At 37.9% G+C, this 15604-nt stretch overlaps 1 non-coding gene and 1 pseudogene across 1 annotated transcript; both read left to right on the plus strand.

Moving 5' to 3' along the window:
- Positions 1 to 10680: 10680 nt before the first annotated feature.
- TRNAP-CGG lies at positions 10681 to 10752 on the plus strand. The gene has a single exon. It is a non-coding gene; the product is annotated as a tRNA-Pro (tRNA).
- A 2040-nt stretch (positions 10753 to 12792) lies between these two features.
- Positions 12793 to 13482, plus strand: LOC105547554 (annotated as a pseudogene).
- Positions 13483 to 15604: the final 2122 nt, after the last annotated feature.

Here is a 15604-nt window from a genome sequence, read left to right on the forward strand (position 1 = left end):
CTAATCTGAATCAGAGCTTTGGAACCTTGGGAAGATGAAGAGAGGGCCAGAAAACTGTGAAACCTTAGAAAAAGATAAGAAGAAACAAACATAAAATACTGGATAAGGACATAATGGGTGGTGAAGTGTATGCAGGACCTTCATTTTTGACAAATTCCAGGTTTCTGGCTAAATATGTAAGCAGTTCTTACTCCGAACCTATTAGTTCATACTGCTCTTCTTGTTATTAAAGCCTGTAGTTCATTTCACTATGGACTATCCAGTTCAGATCATGTAATGCTTTGTTTAATGCATTGGTATAGATGTTAGTCTCTTCATTTGGCACCGGAGGAAACTAAGGCAGAAAGGAAATAACTAATATTCCAAAAGTTATAAAGTTCCCTGGCACAAGACCTGAATACAAGCCTAAATTCAGGCAGTTCTCATGCTGCCAGAGACCTTTAAGACAAATTAAGATAAATCTAATGCATCTCTTAGTGATTGGTAGAAAATGAAAGGGGACAAGGCTTGTAGAAAGGCATTCCAAATATACAGATAGAGGTCAATCCTGGTTAGATCAGACATCCTGGTTTCTTTTGTTTTAGGGGATTTATTTGTAGTTTGATGTAAGTTCTAGATAAGAAGTGAGATTGGAGAGGTTAATTGTGAAAGAGTAAAATACTGTTCAGACCTAAAAAGGTAAAAATCAGCTTGGAGTGGTAAAGATCAAAGTAGCCCTCCTGTTACCAACGTTGAGAGAATAGACACAGGTAGATCTGGTTACAGAGTCAACTGGACACATTGGTTACACAGCAGCTGTAAAATGCCATAATTGCACCTTTTGAGTAATGACTTTTTTTTTTTTTTTTTTTTGAGACAGAGTCTTGCTCTGTAGCCCTGGCTGGAGTACAGTGGCCAGATCTCGGCTCACTGCAAGCTCCGCCTCCTGGGTTTATGGCATTCTCCTGCCTCAGCCTCCCGGGTAGCTGGGATTACAGGCGCCCGCCACCTCGCCCGGCTAGTGTTTTTTGTATTTTTTAGTAGAGATGGGGTTTCACCGTGTTAGCCAGGATGGTCTCGATCTCCTGACCTCGTGATCCGCCCGTCTCGGCCTCTCAAAGTGCTGGGATTACAGGCTTGAGCCACCGCTCCCGGCCAATGGCTCTTTTCTTACCAATGTGGCCCCAACCTGCTTTGTATATCCAGACATCAGAGATCTCTAATTTATAAACTGTCTTCATCTCATGACAGTATGCAACACCTAATTAATCTACCTCTCCTAATCCCCCTAATCAACACATCAACAACTCCCCTTAGAGGTCCCTCAGATCCATCAGTAGGAACTCAGACCTCTCCCAAATGCCCTCGTAGAGTGACATTCCATGGTTCCTCTAGAGCACCTTCTCTGGCTACATCCAGTACATGTACCTCATTGTTTTTCAGCCCAAGGCTTGTTTCTGAAGGTCTTTGGCTGATTAACCATTAACAGTTGAGGTCCTACAGTGAAATGCTATGCAGTTTGACTTGATGTTGAGTACCTGGAAAACCCACTGAAAACTTGTAACTACTGAAATCACAGATTCAGTTTGGGGTCTTGAAAGACAGCTCTGAAATATTAAGGAATATGAATCAAAGATGTGAAAATTAGAAAGAAGAGATAAACCAGAAATTGTTATACTAATCAAAATGATAGATATATAGGCATAATGAATAAAAGAAGTATCACAGAAGATAAAACATTGTTAAACTTGAGAAATGTTAAAGACATTGAAGCAACAGGATTTTATGAGTGTTTGTCTGTTGAATGCGGAGGAGGTAGAGGGGTTACAGGTGAGCATCAGGTTTTTGAAATTGGCTGATAGGAATATGAAGAATTAAATAGAAAATGCAGACACTCAGGTTGGGGGAATTTTTTTAGTTCAATTCAGCATATGCTGAGATTTAAAATATGTGAGATATATCAGAATTTGAACAAGCAAGTTGGTCGTGCAGCTATGGAGATCAGGCAAACAAAATCTGTTTCCCAAATTTAGATTTTCGTATCCTCTTCCAAGCTGACATTTAAGGTCACATGGAATGTTCATCAAAGAGTGTCACAGGGAAAGGATTACATTTCTTTGGACAGAAATCTGCTCTGTTACATATATTATGACTGTCCTTTATCCACTAGAAATGTGCTATGATATGATTTTTTTTTTTTTTGCAGATACATATGTATCATCATAACTGGTACTTTATTCATACAGTGTTTCCTGGATCTAAACATTTTCTGCCCATGAAGTTAGAAATGGTTTTGAACATTATGAAGGGAACAATATTCCTGTTTCTAACTGAACTTGGCATTGTGGGGAATGTTTTTGTTTTTGTAAACTATATGTACATTTTCTTTTGGGGCACTGAGAAGAAATCTTTACACTTTATTCATATCCATTTAGCTTTTACAAATATCACACTTCTGTTTTCCAAAGGAATGCCCAAGACAATAGCAGCTTTTGGTTTGAGAAACTTCCTAGATGATATAGGCTGTAAAATTGTTGCTTATCTGGAGAGGGTGACTTGAGGCCTTTCCATCTGCACCAGCAGTCTCCTCACCGTGGTCCAGGTCATCACCATCAGTCCCAGAGCCTCAGTGTGGGGGAGGCTCAAGCTGAGGTCTGCATGGCATGTCCTTCCCTTGTTTCTCTTTTTTTGGACGTTCAATTTCTTGATAACCATGAACTTACTTCATTCCATCACAAATAGCAACATGAACAGATCACAAATTAGTGAAAATGATAACTACTGTTATTTTCTAGCAGGGAGATGGGTAATAAGATGGATTTTTCTCACACTGATAGTGTTGCAAGATGCTCTGTTTCAGGGTCTCATGGGCTGGGCCAGCAGCTACATGGTATTTCTTCTCCACCAGCATCACAAGCATGTTCTCCACATTTGGAACTCCAAATTTCTGTACAAAACTCCCCCTAAGAGCTGCTCAAAGTGCTCTCCTTCTGATGATCTGTTTTGTTTTCTTTTATTTGACAGATTACATTATTTCTTTATATTTAATTTTATCCTTAGAGAATAATTTCATAATATCAAATATTCAAGAATGTTTAGCCCTTGGTTATGCAACTCTCAGCCCATTTGTGCTGATTCACAGAGATAGACGTGCGGCTGAATGTTGGCATGTTCAGTAAGACTTCAGAAAATGTCTATTTTTTGATCTCTTCAGTAAGCAAGTTTGAAATAAACTTGCTAGTTTTGCTATGCTGTGTATTTTTAAAAATCAAAAAGAATTGCTTAAACATATAAGGATAAATTCTCATACAACAAATCTGGTGACCAGCAGCTCCGATCTAATGCAAGAGATCATAGAAATCCTAGAGAGACTCAGCTCTCTTCTTATTCTTTATCCTTCCACCCTTCAAAAAGTAACTAAAATTCTGTGTATTTATGATGGCTCTTTTACCACCAGGCTTCCAGGAGTAAAAAATAGTAGAACAATCTGGTAAAATCTATCAAAATTACTGGCGCATTTGCATTTTGACTCAGGAATTCCATGTCTGGGACCTAATCCTTCAGATATACTTGAGCATTTAAGAATTAAAGTAGGAAAAATACACATTATGATACATTATTTTTAAAATACAACAAAATATCTAGCAAAAGGAGCTATTTAAAAATATTGATACATATTCATTCATACAAAGAGATTTTATGGTACTTATGAAGAAGTGGATGAGTTCAAAATATATTGACATGGAATGATACTCAAGGGTTTTTTTTTTTTAATTGAAACAAAAGCAATGTGAAAGCTGTAGCATTCAAAAAGCAATATAATAATATAATTAATTTGGAATTATCTACATCATAAACTTCTGCAAGAATTAAAAAAAGCTGTAAGAATTACTCCCGATTGAAGAGAAGCTAAGCAAATGGAGGCATAGTAAATCGAATTTTATTTTATATATTTCTCTGTTTTCTGATTTGTTAAACATGTAAGAGTATCTCTCTTCAAAGTATATAAATAAATTAAGTTAGATAACAATTTATGACTTGTTTCTAGACATCATTTTTTAGTGCCCTGGCACTCCCACAATGTTATCAGTCTAGTCTCTCTATTATCAGAGTTAAAAAATAATCTCATTCTCATTAATTTAAATGAAGAACTTGGTTTCAATTTTTCTTAAACTGGAACCAAAATACATATTTGGATGGAATGTATAGTTCTGGCAGTAAGGTATCTCATCAAGTCATTTGGAAAAATACTTGATAAAATAAAAGTGAAGTGAAAACTATAGATAACAAGAGACTTAAGAGACATTTCAAAAGAACACATGTTCAGTCTTACTGAGGTCTTGCTTACTTGTTTTGATTTGGTCTTTTTTTCTTGATCAAATAAACTAAAGTAAAAGTTAACAATTTTCGAATAAATGTATAAGTAAATGAACATCTGATTACTAAACAAACTGTAAGAAATAAGTGAGAAAAAGTGACTCCTGATTATAGTGCTCATTATATCAAGTATAAGGAAATGAAAGCAAAGGAAACCAGAAGAGAGGAAATAGTATTGGACAATAAATTGAAATAAGTGTACTGTATTGAAAGTGAATAAAAATTTTAAGTAGGAGCAATGAGCAGCTTTGGAACGATTGGCAAGAAATATTTAACTGGTCCATGGAAGCTTCTATAATCAACATTTAATAACTGATTAAACTGATGGAACCATCATAACAAACCACCATTCATTTTCTCCCCTTTTGCTCAAAATGGATGCATAAGAAGATCATAATGCATGAAAGGTGAAATAGTGCAGAAAGCAAAAGGCATATGAAACTCTGAAAACCAGAAATTAATGTAGATAAAGAGGTTGGAACTTCTAAGTAAGGTAGAGAACACAAGTTTGCGATGTCAGGTTCATTAATGTATGACTCAATTCTTTTTTTCAAGTATTTTAAGTCCTGAAGATATCCTTAATGTGTATTTGGTAGGTGGGATTTTCCCTTTTTACTTCTCAATTTCTATCACAGTCTTCTGGAATATATAACACAGCATATTGGAGATAAAGGAAAACTACATTTATTTCTTGAAGGATAAGCAAAATAAAAAATCAAGAAAACTCTGGGCACAGTGGCCCACGCCTGTAATCTCAGCACTTTGGGAGGCCAAGGCAGGCAGATCACGAGGTCAGGAGATCAAGACCATCTGGCCAACATGGTGAAACCCCATCTCTACCAAAAATACAAAAATTAGTCAGGCGTAGTGGTGGGTGCCTATAATGCCAGCTACTTGAGAGACCGAGGCAGGAGAATCGCTTGAACCTGGGAGGCAGAGGTTGCAGTGAGCTGAGATCACGCCACTCCACTCCAGCCTGAGCGACGGAGCGAGATTGTCTCAAAAAAAAAAAAAAAAAAATCAAGAAATACAGAGTGAGAGAGAGGATGAAAGGAAACCATTGCCTTAGAGTTTTCTCCGGTTGTAGTTATTACCAGTCTCAAAGAATTCATGATTCATTCAGTGATGGAAGCATTTCAAGGTTGTAGTTTGGGTGCCTGCTTTCACTAACTCGGGACTTGAACACAAAATTCTCTGTTTAAAATGCAGATATACTCTTGACCAAGCTATGCAAACTGTAAAATATCTTTCAACTAAAAGATAAAAAGATTTTGACCTGCTACCTAAGTCCTTTTTTGTTCTTTTGAAGATGATTTTTGACATCCTCTGATGACACACAGAACATCAGCCTTTAATATACACATTACCGATTTTATACTACTAAAATATACATTCCAGATTTGTTGAACGAAGTGTTTTGGTGCATGTTGTTATATGGATGAAATGCAAGATCTTGTTATGACCTTGTGATCCTTGAATAAGCTCAAAATTCAAAGACCTTGGTGATTCCACCACCCTGCCTGAGTCTGTCATTCCCACTTCCATACTACTGCTGAGGCAAAGCTCAGAGGAGCTTATCATGAGCAAAATAGCAGCTTTCATAAAAAGAACTTTCTTCAGCCCTATCCCAGCCACATATGGGGTGTAATAAAGTCCTGTCAATCAAGTGGCCAAAGTGTAACTTGTCATTTTTTTATATCCTATTGATACATTGTGTCAAAGAGCATGAATTTCTGACCTCGATTATCATTTTTTCATGAAAATATTTCAAGACATGCACACTCACACACACTCACCCCTCAAAAATGAGAAACTTGAATTGGCAAAATATTACTGGAGGAGTCCAGAGAACTTACTTTGAAGTTGTGTCTGCCTATTAATCACACTGGTTAACTTAGATTTTAGTTTTATTTATAATGCCTCAGAAAAGCTGATGGAGATTTTGAGGAAGGGATAGAAAGGCAAATTCCACTTGTCGTCTTCTTGGTTTTTTAATTGTAGCTCTGCCTTGGTTGGTCAGTGTGCTGTATCTGTTTGTGGTTCGGTGTCTTTATCTCTGAAATGGAATATAGAATAACAGCATTATCTGTTTTTAGGGCTATTGTGAGAAGTAAAAAGGTGGGTGCCTTTAAAATAGTACATAGTAGATACTAAGTATGAGAAAACAAAAGACTTTTGATTCTTATGATTGTGTACTCTGTTAGCAAACATTTGCTATGTTGCTTGACATTTTGGATAGGCTACAATGAAGACAGTGTCCTAAAAGAATGATTTCCTTTAAAATCTGCCTCTTGTGGGCCGGGCAAGATGGCTAACACTTGTAATCCCAGCACTTTGGGAGGCCAAGGTGGGTGGATCACCTGAGGTTGGGAGTTCAAGACCAGCCTGGTCAAACATGGTGAAACCCTGTCTCTACTATAAATACAAAAACATTAGCCAGGAGTGGTGGCAGGTGCCTGTAATCCCAGCTACTCGGGAGGCTGAGGCAGGAGAATCACTTGAACCTAGGAGGTGGAGGTTGCAGTGAGCCCAGATCATGCCAGTGCACTCCAGGCTGGGCAAAAAGAGTGAGACTCTGTCTAAAAAAAAAAAAAAAATCTGCCTCTTGTACCCTGCAATTACATATGCTTTAATTCTGTATTACCAATCACTTTGTGATTTATGTTCATAATAATTCCATTTTCTGGCACTTCATTAGTTCATGAAAACTTCATGACAGGCACACTACTGTTGGTGATTCAGCTGGAAGAATCAATGCAATTGTGTGAGCCACATTTCTGCCAAGTGTGTATTTTACTTTACATTTGTCTTTCATATTGTCATCATCATCATCATCACCCCACCACCATGACCATCATCACCATCATCTCACCACAATCATCATCATGACCATCTTTATCAATATTCTCTATCGAGCAATATTGTTCAACTTCCAGCTGTCAGTCAATTGGTTGGAGGCCTGTGGCCAGACTTACAATAAAGATCCTGGATTGGCCCATTTCCTTAGTCCTCTCTCACCTGAATAAAAATTCAAGTGAATAGAAATGTCACCTGAAGAGAAACCTTATGAAAACTTCAGCAAGTAGAGAACCTCCCAAACTATAAAGATTTGGGAGGCAGTTTACACTGCTTGACTAAAAAGATGGGCTTCTAAGAGGAGATTTTTTAAAGTGTCGTATCTTTGAGGGATTCAGTATTTGGTTTTAGTGGAATATAGAGACTTCAGAGTCATAAAACAGACACAGTAATAATGATTTGTGATTGCGATGCAACTCTGTTTCAGGAGCTCTTATACTGATATAAACATCTATTTTTAATTAAACTTTGTATTGCATCTATTTAAGACATATAAAATAATTTTTGATATACATAGTGAAACGGTTACTATAGTCAAGCAAATTAACATATTCATCATCTCACAGTTATCCTTTGTGTGTGTGTGTGTGTTAAAATTATCCAAAATCCACTCTTAGAGAATTTCCAGCATAATACAATACTATCACTATTGTCCTCATGTTGTACATTAGATCTGTATACTTACTCATCCCAGATATCTACAGCTGTGTACCCTTTGGCCTCTATCTCTTCATTTCCTCCTCTACTCTTCCACTCCGGATAATTACCTCTGTACTCTGTTTCTGTGTATTTGAGATTTTTGTTTGTTTTTGTTTTTTAGATTGCATATATAAGTAAGATCACGTAGTATTTTGTTTTCTGTGCCTGGCTTATTTAGCTTAGCATAATGTCCTCCAGTTTCATCCATGTTGTTGCAAATGGCAGTACCTCCTTTTTTAAGGCTGGATAGTATTTCGTTATATATACTCATACCACATTATACCACTATACATACACACACACACACACACACACACACAAACACTATAATATATATTGTAATTTTTAAAATTTTTTTTTTGAGATGGAGTCTTACTCTGTCACCCAGGATAGAGTGCAGTGGTGCGATCTTGGCTCACTGCGACCTCCTCCCCCACGGTTCAAGCAATTCTCCTGCCTCGGCCTCCTGAGTAGCTGGATTTACAGGCATATGCTACCATGCCCGGCTAATTTTTGTGAGAGACGGGGTTTTTAGTAAAGACAGGGTTTTGCCATATTGGCCAGGCTAGTCTTGAATTCCTGACCTCAAGTGATCCGCCCACCTCGGCCTCCCAAAGTGCTGGGATTACAGGCGTGAGCCACTGCCCTCAGACGTATAATATATATATTATATATACACATTATTATGCACACGCCTGTGCGTGCACACACTCACACACATCCCCCACAATTTCTTTCTCCATTCATCTATTGAGGAACATGGAAATGCAAATACCTCTACCAGGTGCTAATTTTATTTTTTGGGGGGTATATATCCAACAGAGAAATTGCTGAGTTATTTGATATATGTATATATGTGTGTAGGTTTATGTATATGTGTGTATATGTATATAGAAATTTGGCGAATGAATCTTGTCATTTGTCGGGAAATTTTATATCCATTGTTCTAAGTTGTCTTTGGTATCTGTATCTTCAAGCCACATTTTCTATTTTCCAAGAAATTTGAGTTTATGAATATATTCATATTTGCTAATGTAACTAAGCATGTTATTATGCATGATCTACATGGCCTAGAAAAGGACAGTAAACATCTCTGTAAAATGACTGGAATATAAGTCCTACGTGGGTCCCCTGATGTGTGTAATGACGCTGATGTTTAGTAATCTTTAAATAATGACCTTTCTTTGGAATCTGAGTTCCCACTGGTATAAAAGTAAATGAACTATTTATTATCCTTAGAAAAGTTGGATTTGGGAAGGGAAATGTATATTATACTATGAAACTGAAGAGAGAACAAGGGTTTGGGGTTGAGAGTGTGGGTCTGTATATAAAGTATGTGATCCCAAGACCATTGTGCTGAGTTCAGAAATTAGTAAACTAACCTATTCAGTTGACTTCAAGATGAAGAGAAGTGCTCTAAGTTGTGTGTCAAAGAACAGGTTATCTGGGAAATTGTTGGGTTCAGAATGAATAATTATTTTCCACGCTGAAATATTTAACCTTTGATTTAACATCTCAGTATAGTCCTAAGTCCCAGCTCCATCTATGCATGAACATGAGATGCTATTTCTTGAGGAGAAAAACATATTTTCATGGAAGTGGAATGTTGAGTCTGAACCATAGTCACTTCTAAGTATTAGGGCAGTTAGGAATGATTACTACTCCTATGTGTGCGTTTCAGAGGGATTAGTCAAGATTTTTTAGGCTTTCATAGTACAAAGAAAGCAGTTGGATTGCAAAAGAATCTCACTATTCTAACATTAGTAAGGTGGGCAGGAGTTAGAGGAATGCCTAGTAGTCTCATAATTATTTTGATCCACTCAGTAAATCCATGTCAAAATTCAAATTAAGTACTAGTTTAAATCTACTCTCCCTTTCAGAAAAGATTGATTTCTCTTCACACATATTCAAGATAATCCTTATTTTGATTTGTCCTTGCAAGAGAGTTTCATTTTTAGTAAATAAATAAACAGGTACTCTGTAATAATTATTGGATAATTGAAAGAATGAACTGAATGAGAACTAGCTTTTAAATTTTTGAAGGCATCAAATTCCGGACAGCAAGCTGAAATTGAAAATATGCATTAATTTAAAACATAAATCTTAACATGAATATGAAATGCGACTTAGATGTATCAGCTAATGATCTGTTGTAAAAGCTTTCTTTGCATTTAACCAAAAGTTTTTGTAACTTTCTTAAATTTGTATGTAGGAGGAAGTTAGTAAACTAACCAAATACATCTTGGTACCCCTGAAAATCTGACGTTAAGAAATCTCTTATAAGTAGAATTTTGCTGAGATTAGGAATATTCTTTCTGAAAAATTTCTGGTAGCGAAAATATTCCTTGTTAGAGCAAATAATCTAGAAGTCCCTCAGTAACAGTAATATCCAACTTTCAAAAAGGGTGCAAGTGAGATAAGGAAACTTGAAAACTCAAATTTTTCTAACATATTTTAATTGAAAGCTAAAAATGGGAAAAAATGAGTTAAATTACTTAGAGTAGTATAGCAAAGTAGAATAAAGGAGAAATGTTTCTACAGGTTACAAGTTTTAATTTGTAATTAAAGCTACCAGCTTGTACAGTAGTTTGGTATGGTAATTTAAGCTACCAGCAGACCATCCACAGAAATAGCCTTTCCAACCCTTTCATTTATGTAAATGATTGATGGAGTGATAAATATTATTTGGTAACAAATCCTTTGAAGAATAAAAATAAATAATTTGGGAATAAATCCTACAGTAAATATGGGAAAAAACCACTTCTAAGTGGCTCGTTGGTCTAGGGGTATGATTCTCGCTTCGGGTGCGAGAGGTCCCGGGTTCAAATCCCGGACGAGCCCACTTCATTTTCGCCCAATAAGCTTTAAGGATTTTTAAAGTATTTCCCCCAAATATTCATACCCAAAAATATGTACTTTCACCACATGAACAGTAGAATTGTCTTCGAAGCAGGCAAGTACTGAATTCCGGACCTCCTCTAAGGGCAGACACCGGAATGTTGATGCGGCTACAGCGGCGCTCTCCCACCTCTGTCCATCTCTTCTCAGACCCCGAAAGAAATGCCGTGGGCAGCTCGTGCGCGCTTGCGTGTGCGTGTTTGGCCGAGTGCTGGAGGGGAAACGTGAGCTGCAGTTAACCGATTATCTTCCTCTTATAGGAAGGAGAATTTTAATTTCCACTTTTAACTCCAGCTTCGGTCATCACTCTCTGACTCCTAGTGTTTACTACTACCGCCACACTGGAAAGTAAGTCTCCCCAAGTGCTGCTGGTGCCGCCGCTCCCACTGCAGTCGACTGTTAAGGTGTCACACTCCTGCCTCTCCTGCTTTCCCGGGTGAGAGTTCATTCCTTTATTCCTTCAACGGATGCATAGCCAATGAGCACGGCATGTCACCTTCAGTGCCGAAAGCTATGGAGGCAGTGATGGAAAAACATGGTTTCATTTCTACAGAACTTAATATTACAAGTACTTAATTATTTACCATGATGACGCGTTTTGAGAAAGTATGGAATTCCCATGGAAGTATATAGCACCAGGGCTGACTGTTGACTCTTCGGAATATTGCTAGCCCAGGTTCGTCTAACTGGAGAGAGAGACCACGAGGAGCAGTCATTAAGGCTGGAATCTCAAAGTTTTTCTCAATCCATGTTCTGGAAATTTGCGGGTACTTTGTTGAAAACGCTCAGGAGAATTGATTAACACTGGAATTCGAAAGAGGAAAAAAATGGAGAGGAAGATATCAATCCAGTTATTTTGCTCATGCTGTCTAAATTAAAATATTTCCTCAGAATAGCTGTTTTGTTTGCTTTTGTGGCCAAGACTGAAAGTGAACACCACTCCCCGACCCCAGTTTCGTTCTAGCTTCATGGACCTCACCGAGACTCAACTTGCCCTGCTCATCTTGGGATTCTGAAAGTGTGGATCTTTTTACCTTTCCTTTTTCTGACCAATTTTATGGGCCATTGAGTATGAAGATGCAGATCCTTATTCATAGGTGGGGTGTAATATATTGTCTCTTTTTATAAATAAATTTATTTATTTATAAAATTTATTATTTATAATAAAAATTATTTATAAAATGTATAATTTATTTGTAAATTAATGTGTATAATTTATTTGTAATTTAATTTTATAACTTGGAATAGTGTTACTTAAGTTTGAAATTCAAAAGGAACTTCCTCTGACCTCTGTTCATTAAGAATTTTCTCTGAATTCAGAAAGTCAGTTTGATGTCATCTAGGCAGAAAAGATTGAATGACCCTTCTTTACAAGGAATTTTACTATCCTAAGAGGGATAAGTTGGACATTTTGACATGTAAGAGTCTGATAGTAAATGACACAGGCAGGCCATTCTAAAATGGTTCCCAGAGTCAATAAATTGGACTAATGGTCTTAGTTTCCAGCTATTTTCAGGGCTTAATTATAATTATGGACCAGCAATCAAAGATCACTAGGCATCATTAGACACTGAAGTTAGTGTCTAATCTGAGAAACAGGGATTTTTAAAAAGTTTTTTTTTAGAAAGGGAGAGAAAGAATGCTGTACAAAAGGATAACTCTATAGAAGTCTCTTGAAATTAAAATTATGAGAGTAGAAAGAAAAACTTAGAACAATTGATATAAAACCTGAAGGGCATCTCCAAAATGTGGAGTAAAAATATAAAGGGAAACTCCAGCAACTGTGATCTTGATATATACTCAAATGAGTTGAAAACCCATGTCCACACAAAAACCTGCACATCAATGTTTATAGCAGTTTTATTTGGATTTGCGAAAACATAAACAACCAAGATGTACTTCTGTAGGTGAACGGATATATTTAATGCAAAGTGTGGCACAATGGATGGACTATTATTTCATGATAAAAAGAAAAGAGCAGCCCAAGTCGGGAACATGGCCGTAAGGTCGCTGTGGGCGGGCCGGCTGCGGGTGCAGCGCCTACTGGCCTCGACTGCCGCGTGGGAGAGCAAGGGATGGCCACTTCCATTCAGCACTGCCACCCAAAGAACTGCTGGTGAGGACTGCCGTTCCGAGGACCCTCCTGAGGAGCTTGGGCCCTCTCTTGCTGAACGAACCTTAAGGGTAAAAGCTATTAAACTGGAGAAAGAAGTCTAGGATTTAACATTGAGATACCAGAGAGCTGTAGCTGATTGTGAAAACATAAGGAGGCGAACCCAGAGATGTGTGGAAGACGCCAAGATATTTGGAATTCAGAGTTTCTGTAAGGACTTGGTGGAGGTGGCTGACATTTTGGAGAAGACTGCAGAGTGCATTTCTGAAGAATCAGAGCCTGAGAACCAAAAGCTCACTCTGGAGAAGGTCTTCCGAGGGCTGTTGCTTTTAGAAGCAAAGCTGAAAAGTGTGTTTGCCAAGCATGGCCTGGAGAAGCTGACACCCATTGGTGACAAATATGACCCCCGTGAGCATGAACTCATCTGTCATGTGCCAGCTGGTGTTGGGGTGCAGCCTGGCACCGTGGCATTAGTAAGACAAGATGGCTACAAACTTCATGTCCGCACCATTAGGCTTGCCCGAGTGGAAGTGGCAGTGGAGTCTCAGAGAAGACTGTGAAGAGGCCATCAGGAGCTGGATGTTCTCCCAGAGCGCAGTCACCTATGTTTCTTTTATTTATTAAACTAGGTTTGTATTGTACGTGAGGTACTTCATGTGATATATTTTGGATTTAGTCATATTGGCTTTATTTCTAAGATATTCTATTGATTTAATGTGACCTGTTTGGTCTCATCAGAAGTCTTACCATTGGGCATTTGAAAAGTGTGACAAGTGTTCCAATGGCCTTTATCAAAATATGTTTAGGAAAATTGGTACTGTGATAAATTTGAATCCAAAATCCTTTTAACTAGGTGTTTTCAACTATGTGTTTCTTCCTAGCGGTCCCTATAATAGGAATTGTATAGTATTGTGTATTTTGTGGGAAAAGGAGATGGTGGGGATTGGTTCAACATTTGGGTATGTAGAGGATAAAGCTTCATGGTTGTATAAATTTAGATCATTTGGATTGATTTTTATACACATAGATTTTCAGGACTTTACCTTTTGTTTTGTTTTTTCCTTTTAGCCATCTTTTGTTCTTGTAATCCCAGCTAGATAGGCTTTATGCTCACATCATTGTCCCATACCCCACCCCTTTCTCATCCCCATTTGCAGGGGCTAAAGGTCTAGGTGAGACTTGGAAGGCAAGGAACATTGAAATTTGAGATACCCAGGACCCTTTCAAGCAAGAATGGCCAAAAAACCTTGTGCTCTCTTTGCTCTGAGTTATCTTCAAATTATTTTCAGCCTCCCTGTCATATAATCATTTCAGGCAAATTGAGGCAGCACTAACAGCTAATGACCCAGATGGCTCTATTTGGGTAATTTACCTACAACTTAACTCCACCAGCCCTTATTCCTCTTCCCCTTTGTCAGTTTTGCCTTATAATCCTTTACTAAATGATGGGAGGTGGTGATCAGTACAAAAGTGTTAGGTTCCCATGATTTCTCATTTCATTTATTAATAGTTACGCTGAATATTTTTTTTTAAGTTTCCTCCAGCTCTGTTTATGTTATTTTTTGTGATAAGAACACTTAACATAAGTATTCTCTTCTCTTAGCAATTTTTTTTTTTCCTGTGTTGCCCAGGCTGACCTCCAACTCCTGGGCCCAAGCAATCCTGCCTCAGCCTGCCAAGTAGCTAGGACTACAGGCATTCACCACTGCGCCCGCAAAGGTTTTTTTGTTTTTTTGTTTTTTAAGTTGGTACTCACAAATCACTACCTCCGTTATACTAACAAGCTTTATTTCCTATTCTTTGTATCTGTTAAGTCACATTTTTGTAAACATTGAGCTCACCTTTTATATATTAACCTCCTAGAATTAATAGGCCTATGTGGTTTTTCTTCAGTCTTATAGCTGGTGTTCTGTAAAAGAGTTGTCCAATAAATGACTTAATGAATGATATATCAGTGAGATTTTAGGAAGGCAGTCAATTATGGATATTTTAATGTTGGAAGGAGCCTTAATGATCGAATCTCACCCTTTCTGCTTCTGAAGTATGAAAATCTAGTCTTTTTAGGACTGGACACAAGGAAAATAATCTCTGTTGACTAAATTGCAGTGAGAATATGAATAAAGAACAACTAGATATTAATGTCAATTATTTAAGATTAATGGGCATGCAATTAAGTCTCCAACAGACAATCAGATGTTGTTGGATGTCTAGATTATATAGGTTTAGATTGAAGTTATTACTCATAAATCCATTTTCCACTGGAACTCTATGGCATTCAGGGGAGTGGTGAAAAGTTATCCTCTTATATACATTATAGATAATTCTAAGACAGCACACAAATGTATCAGTAATGCCATCTCCTTGTGGGCCCTACGATCTTCATCGGATTTAGACCCTTAAAAAACAAATATGCACTTCTAAATTGCAATCAAGGCCGGGCGCGGTGGCTCACGCCTGTAATCCCAGCACTTTGGGAGGCCGAGATGGGCGGATCACGAGGTCAGGGGATCGAGACCATCCTGACTAACACGGTGAAACCCCGTCTCTACTAAAAATACAAAAATTAGCCGGGCGCGGTGGCGGGCGCCTGTAGTCCCAGCCACACGGGAGGCTGAGGCAGGAGAATGGCGTGAACCTGGGAGGCGGAGCTTGCAGTGAGTGGAGATCGCGCCACTGCACTCC

This window comes from Mandrillus leucophaeus, unplaced genomic scaffold (genome assembly GCF_000951045.1).
Source record: "Mandrillus leucophaeus isolate KB7577 unplaced genomic scaffold, Mleu.le_1.0 Scaffold392, whole genome shotgun sequence".
NCBI lineage: Eukaryota > Metazoa > Chordata > Mammalia > Primates > Cercopithecidae > Mandrillus > Mandrillus leucophaeus.